The sequence below is a fragment of the Pteropus vampyrus genome, unplaced genomic scaffold (assembly GCF_000151845.1).
Source record: "Pteropus vampyrus isolate Shadow unplaced genomic scaffold, Pvam_2.0 Scaffold5, whole genome shotgun sequence".
NCBI classification, from domain to species: Eukaryota; Metazoa; Chordata; class Mammalia; order Chiroptera; family Pteropodidae; genus Pteropus; species Pteropus vampyrus.
In genome coordinates, this window is record NW_011888786.1 from 17,679,426 (window position 1) to 17,687,316 (window position 7,891).

Sequence of the window (7,891 nt, forward strand, 5' to 3'; positions counted from 1 at the left end):
TATTCATCTTAATTTAGCTGACCTTGTAGTCTAATGATTATGCCACAAACACTAGATGACAAAAACGTGTATTTGAATTCTGCCTTCACTATGCTATCTGTGTGAGCTTACTTTCTTACTCACCTGCAGTTTCAGATAAAAGCACCTTGTAGGGCTCTTGAGAGGATTAAATGAGATGCTGCATATACAATGTCAGGCATGTGTTAAGTGTTTAATGAATGTGAACTTGCACTGCTATTGTGCATTTGAACAATCTCCGTCCCCTTCCCCACCCACTCTGGTCCAATTTTTGGTATGGCATGGGTTTTCTCTTGTGTTTGGAATAGTTTTGTTTGTATTATACAGCCTCGATTCTTGCGTCTGCATGCTCAGTGCAGCAAGAATGGGGAAGGGGACTGCTCACTTCTGAAACTCCCAGAATGATTGCCACCTTCATTAGCTTCCTCTCCTATTTCCTCAAGTTGAATTCTGCACATCTCCTTAGGCATCCAATATTGCTCACCCACATACACCTCTTTCCCTTCAATTAAAATGAGTAAGTCAAACGGATAAAATGTTCCTGTCAGCACTCACTCAGGTAAATTGGTTCTCAATATTTGAAAGGAGAGAGAGAGGGAATAGAAATGACTTCAGTGCCAGAGTTCTGGCCTAAGAGCCTCCAGCCCTCTGGCAAAAGCATAAGGTGCAGAGCTCCACCCAGTTTTGGGGAGATCCCTCCCTTCCACCACCTGCTTAAAATTAAAATATTGCCATATGGCAAAGAAAGGTTTGAACTTGCCCACTGTTTCTCTCATAGAAGGAGGTAAAAGAGGTAAGAAGATTAAATAACAGCCAAACTTTCCTTCCATTCCAAGGAGAAAATTCTAGATTCAAGTCCTGTGATAGAATACAAGAGGTGGTAAGGGCAGGGCGGTGAGAGAACTGGAGTCAGAAGACTTAGTTTCGGTACTGGTTCTGTCCTTCATTTGCTTTATGAGCTTGGGCTAGAACGTTAGTCTTCTGAAAAAGAGTCAGCTTAAGCATAGTGGCCTTGACTGGTGCACTGCCTGAGATGTTGCTTTGCCAAACAAATGTGAATCCAATCAAAGCACTAGATCTAACATCTAGTTTATAGAAAATATAGGGGATGAAAGAAAATGTTCAATGACACCACATGGATATGATCAGCAAAACCAAAATGTGAGAAATTGTACAGGGCGAATGACTTTGTTTCTTCAACAAATGAGTGGCAGGGGGAGAAGGAACCTTATATATTAGAGATTTAAGAGACTCAGCAACCAAATGCAATGTGTAGACTGTTTTTGATTCTAATTCAAATAAACCAATTGTAAAAATACACTTATGGGACAATCTGAGATATTTGAACAGTGTTTGGACATTTGCTGATTTTAAGAAATTATGTTATTTTCTTTAGAGGTAATGTTGATATTATAGTTATGTTAAGTAAGTCCTTTCTTGGAGAAACATGAAAATATGTACAGATAATAACAGGATGATATGATACAGAAATAATATGTAATCATTATATGTATTATATAAAATGTTATATATAGTACGTAATATATATATATAACATTTTATTACATATTATCCTAAAATAATATGCAATAAACGACATTTCAAAATAATCTAGTAGTGGACCAGTTGGTGGGGGACAGATGATGAAGAAAGATCTGTCTTATGTTGATAATTACTGCAACTGATCAATAGATTTATGTGGGTTCATTTTAATATTCTCTCTAATTTTGTGTATGTTTGGAATGGTCTATGATAAAAAGTTAACGAGCACAAACAAATGTGGGTTTTGTGTTATTGGGCCAATTAAATCTTTGATTCAGTTTCCCCATGAAGACAAAAATAGCACCTGCCTGTAGAATTGTTGTAGGCACAAGGAAATCACTTAGCACAGTGCCCGGCACATAATAAGTGCCCAATCAATGTTAGCTCTCATTATCGATAAAATAAGAGATTTGTACCGATTCATCTCTATGGCTCTTTCCAGTTGAAAGGGTATCTCATTTCAACCTGTTTTTATCACTTCTTAGCCCTCTTTATTTTCTCTCCTACTCCCTGTCCACCTTTCTGGAAACTCTAACTTCCTCTAATGTGCCCCTCCCTCTGCCTGAGGCATCAGGATGCTTTTTAGCTGGGTGGCCAGGTGTCAGTTCCATGAGGCGTGGTAGAGTGATTCCTAGATTGGCAGGTGCAGGTTTCTGATTTCCTCACCTGCTCACTTGCTATCTGGCTCTTTTTCTAGTAGCTTCCTGTCACCTGAAACGAGAGCTTGAAGCCTGAGGAGGAAGGTAGAAACTCAGGGTGGAGAAGGGTGAGTAGGATGCAGTTACATCCTGACTCCACCACCGCTCCTCAACCTCCCCACCCCTTGACGGTCGGGGAGTAGCGAAGGGTCAGAACGGAAGGTGCTGGTCTCGGCTCCGTGCCTCCCTGGCAGTGTGGAGTGGAGCACGACGCTTGACTTCGCCTTCCTCAGTTTCCTCATTTGTAAAAGGAGGACAATAATACCTATGCTTTTGTTAAGAGAGAACAGTAATTAAGAGTCCAACTCTAGAGCTGGACTTCCGAGCTGAAAATCCTCGCTCTGCCTTGTATTAACTCTGTGATCTTGGACCTCTCTGTGACAGTTTCTTTACTGGTACAGTGGGAAAAATCATAGCACCTACTTCATATGATTGCTGAGAGAATTAAATTGAGCAACACCTGTCACACGGAAGGTACTCGGCAAATGTTGACTGTTGTTACATAGCCATGATTTTGTACAATATACTTTGAGAGACCACTTGGATGCCTGGCACCTCGCAGGCCTTCTATTGGACCCACTGGATTGCCATGCCATCCCTGGGGTCTACCACCAGGAGCTCGGGCCAGCACTGTCTCCAGTGGATATGTCATAAACCAGGGCCATGCAAGGAAAAACATTGAGTAACACCCTTTTTGCCTTTTTGATATCAGATCTTTCCTTCATGCCAAGGCACCTTTGGGTTAAAATATTTCCAAAGATGAACCTGGGGTGGAATGGAAGAGGAGAAGAGAAAGGAAGGAGAACAATAGCTTGTGGGTGTCACATTTCGTGTGTGAAGTAAGAGACCCCAGGAAGACCAGTGATGGAGATTCAGTGGGAAACATCCTCACTTCTCCCCAACCTGACAAAGAAAACAAGTGGCCTTCCCTAGCTACCGCCATGCCTCTTATAGGCACCTCGAGGCCATGAGCCTGTGGATCAGGTCAGCCTTTCCCCATCCCCGTTTGGTGCTTGAAGTGATTGCTTCCCTGGTTGGAGTGGCAGCTTAATGCCTCCAAACTTCCGGCTCTGAATCATTACTCAGCATTGGACTGAACCTAAGAATGTGGAAAACAAGACTGGAACCCAAGAAGTCTGGAAAATAAGAACGATGGGAAGCAACAAGAGACCAGAATCACAGAGGCAATAGCCCTGTGGAAAATAGGCCCTTGGTGTGAGCCTGGTGGAGGAGTTTAATGTGGGCACCTCGGAGCTGGAGTCCTCAGTTCTAAATATCACCCCTCAGAATTACAGGCCATGACACTGAGTCACTGGGCTCCTCTAAAGCATCAGATCTGTGTCCTGACCGAGACCGCACACTAACAAATATGCATTTCTACCTGCCCCCTGCTCCCTTGGCTTCCCAGACTGTAGAATTGCAGGCAGGGGAACTTATAAAAACAAACAGCCCTTATGCTCCCTCCTCTGGGTGTTGAGAAAGATCTGGGATGGAATTCGTTTTGTGGGGATTTCCAGGTACCGAATCGTTTGAGCATGTTTGAACTGAGCTTGGCTGTTTTCACCTGCCTGACAAGGGGTAGGCCAAGCCACACCCGGTCGTGCCGAGTCATGGTTCCAAAGTGTTTGTCACATCTTCTCAGCAAAGATGTGGGCCAGATTTAACAGAAACAAAGGTAAAGTGATTGACAACTGCAACACCAAAAGCCCAGCTATAGTGATATACCTTTTAGCTTAGTATATCTCCCAAAGTGTAGGCAAAGAAAACCCTTATTTCTGAGTAAAATAAGCAAGTGATTTTGTATAATCTGGGCATCAGGATCTCAACTCCAATGGTCAGGTATGCATATAAAATGGGAGGGGGCATCAGGGAGCTTAGTCTATACCACAATAGTTCGACTTTTTTTTCTGCCTTGGACTTTCTAAAGAAAAAGAAAGGATTTGTTGAAAATGATAGGGTCCACTCTCCATAATGAGAACCATGTTATCTTTAGTACACATGTAGTATATATGCAACAAATTGTAAAACAAGGGTTTCAAACTGCCTCCTACTTTCCATAATATGAAAGTAATATGACACTTCTACAGACTCTGTATGGCTTTGTTCTTGATAGTGGAATAGAAATGTGAGGTTAGCACTTTTGGAAATGGAGAGGACACTAATGGATCTGAAAAGGGATGCTATGGGTTGAATTGTGTCCTTTCAAAAAAGATATGTTAGAATTTTATAAGCGATTTATATCCAGAATATATAGAGAACTCTTAAAACTCAACAACGACAAAAAAACTTAATCCAAAAATGGGCAAAAGGCATGAGTAGACATTTCACCAAAGTATATATACAATTGGACAATAAGCACAGGAAAAGTTGCCCATCACTATTCATCAGGGAAATTTAAAGAAAAACTCAATGAGATACTGCTTCATATTCTTCAAGATGGCTACTATCAATAACACAGAAAATAGCAAGTGTTGGAGAGGATGTGGAGAAACTGGAACTCCTGTGCACTGTTGTAGAAATATAAAATGATACAACTACCATGAAAACAAAAATAGCATTACCATATGATCCAGCAATTTTACTTCTGGGTATATACCCAAAAGAATTAAAAGCAGGATCTCGAAGAGATATTTGTACACCCATGTTCACTGAAGCAGTATTCATACTAGTTAAAATGTGGAAGCAGTCTAAGTGTTCATCCACAGAAAAAAGGATAAGCAAAATGTAATATACATACACACACACACATGCACAATGGAATATTATTCAGCCTCAAAAAAGAAAGAAATTCTGCAACATGCTACAACATGGATGAAATTTCAGTATATTATACTAAATAAAATAAGCTGGTCATAAAAAAATACTATATGATTCCACTTATGTGAGGTACTTAAAGTAGTCATAATCATAGAGACAGAAAGTAGAATGGTGGTTGTCAGGAGCTGGGGGAAGGAGAGGAGGGGATTTAATGGGTATAGAGTTTCAGTTTTACAAAACGGAGTTCTGGGTGTGGAAGGTGGTGATAATTGCACAATGATATGAATGTATTTAATACCACTTAATGATTCACTTAAAAATGGTTACGATGGTAAATTGTATGTTATGTGCATTTTACCACAATAAAAAATATTGGGGAAAAAAAGAAAAGTCTTCTCTAAAATTTTATGGTCCCAGGTAAATAGCATGAGAATGAAAAATGTAGACTATATATGCTTTTTAAAATTTCTCACATTTGGCTAAGAAAGCTTTATTAATAGTAAGTGGTATTATGCAAAATAACAACAGCAACAACAACAAACCAGAAAATCTTGGCTTTTGGTATTTTCCTTTAAAAGGGTAAAATGTACTGACGTTATGTTCCTATTAATGCTGAGAGTCAGAGGCAAGTTTTAATTTAAACAAATTTTTTAAACATCTAAAAAAAAGATACGTTGGGGTCCTAACCCCCAGTACCTTTGAATGAGACCTTTTTTGCGGATAGGGTCTTTACAAAGGTGATTGAGTTAAAATGAGGTTGTTAGGGTGGGCCCTAATCCAGTATGGCTGGTTCTTCATAAAAAGGGGAGATTCGGACACAGACACACATGGAGTAAAGACGATGTAAAGAGACACAGGGAGAAGGTGACCATCCACAAGCCAAAAAGAGAGGTCTGAAATGCATCCTTCCCTCACAGTGCTCAGAATGGACACACGCTGCTGGCACCTTGGTTCCAGACTTCTAACCTCCGTTACCATGAGACAATAAATTTCTGTTGTTTAAGCCTCCCAGTTGTGGTACTTTGCTATGGCAGCCCTAGAAAAAACAAATACAAGGGACAACAGGTGAGTCTGTGGTGCATCTTTCAGCTGTCTCCTCAAGACCTGCCTGGTCAACAGCATGGAGAATATGGAGAGTGCTGTCTGATCTCTCCTCGTGAAGAATCATCGTAAACCCAGAACTAGGGGGCCAGGGAGACAGTGTGTGCATTTGTTGGTCTGATCTGTGTCCTTTCCCGAGTCTAGAGCAGCTGTGGCCCAGGTGATCTGACTTACATTTCCTCTCTGGACCTTCCATTTCTTCTCTCTCATCCTGGTGCTTCTGCTCACAGATAGTCCCCTCGTCTCCTCTCCTCAAGTAGCCTGGGCTTGATCTGCTTTCATCTTCTGTGTTCATTCAGCGCACAGTGATGACGAAAAGAATGTGAAACTCCTTTTGTGGAAGAATCCTACGTGGAGATTGCATTGACGATGACCCCTCTGTTTCTAAGACACTACGACACTCACTGGGAATCATCACTAACCACCCTCTGAGCAACATTAACAATCACTGCTTCAACATTTGCTCTACCTACATGTGGGTTTTATTTAGACATCTAAACAGGTTTCTCCCTGTGAAAGCTAGCTGCTTCCATCGGTGGTTGGTGTAGAATCCCAGGCTTGACTTGCAGTGGCCACGGCTGGCTCTGGGTTAGTGAGGGACTCAGGTTTATGGAGCAAACTTATCCAGTTGAAGCCTTTATGACTTTAACTCTTGGGGGTTCTCATTTAATCTGTGCTGTTTGCAGATCAGTGCTCGTGTGTGATCTCTGGGCTTCCCAGGCGAGGGTGTGATGGTTTAGCAAATTCCACTCCCACTTCCAGAACGTGCTGTTCAAAACGTGCTATGTATGCTCTCTTTTTTTGTAAGACTACAAATAAATAATGAGAATATACGGTTGTATTTATTTGTGTTTTCATAAAGAAACATAGGTAAGATAAAAAACAAATAAATAAAAATGATTGCCAACAAAGGAGAGATGGAAGTGGAGACGGGATAAAAGGGAAGGAGGAGGCAGCAAGACGGCTCAGGGTACTGTGCTTTCGAATTGTGACTTGAATCTTGTAAATGAATTATCCATTCAAAATAAATTTTTAAAATTTTTTTAATTTTTATATTTATTTATTTATTTATTTGGTAAGGCAACCCTTGATTGACCTCACAGATGGCAAGGACCTTGTCAGCTTACAATCCCTTATTTTTTTTTTTAATTTATTTTTTACACCTACAGCACCTGGTCTTCCTAGGTGGTCTCCCATCCAAGTACTAACCAGGCCCGACCCTGCTTAGCTTCCGAGATCAGACAGGGTCGGGCTTGTTCAGGGTAGCATGGCCATAGACTCAAATAAAATTTTAATTAAAAAATGTACTATCTATTGAAAAGGGCCTCAGAGTCCCATTTTTGTTTATGAATACACCTTACGTAATTTATAAAAAGTTATGTTACCCTATGTTTAAAATGGTGAGAAGTTTGTTTGGCATAAACATGAGTCTATAGAACCTGTCAGTAATAATCCCAGAATGGGCGTTAAATGCCAGAGTAGGATGCGGACAACCTCGACCTCTTTGTTGGGGCTTTGTAGGGAACCAGCTGAATGGCTTTGGTGGGCTAACCTCTCACCTTTCTCTTCCTCATCTGCTCGGCTGTGACTCCAGTCTAACTCCACCTCTTCATTGTGCTCCCAGGGTTGTTTCGAGGCTCAAATGTAAACACATTTGGAAAATACCATTATCATCGTCCTGACAGTACAGTTCCCAGTTGAACATGGACAACTGGAAACCGCTGTATAGTTGGAGGTTGTTGCAACACATGCAAAGCCTAAAATGAGATGCAGTA

At 41.0% G+C, this 7,891-nt stretch overlaps 1 pseudogene; it reads right to left on the bottom strand.

Annotated features, from left to right (window-relative positions):
* Nucleotides 1–7,276: 7,276 nt before the first annotated feature.
* Nucleotides 7,277–7,395, bottom strand: LOC111744136 (annotated as a pseudogene).
* Between the last annotated feature and the right edge of the window lie 496 nt (nt 7,396–7,891).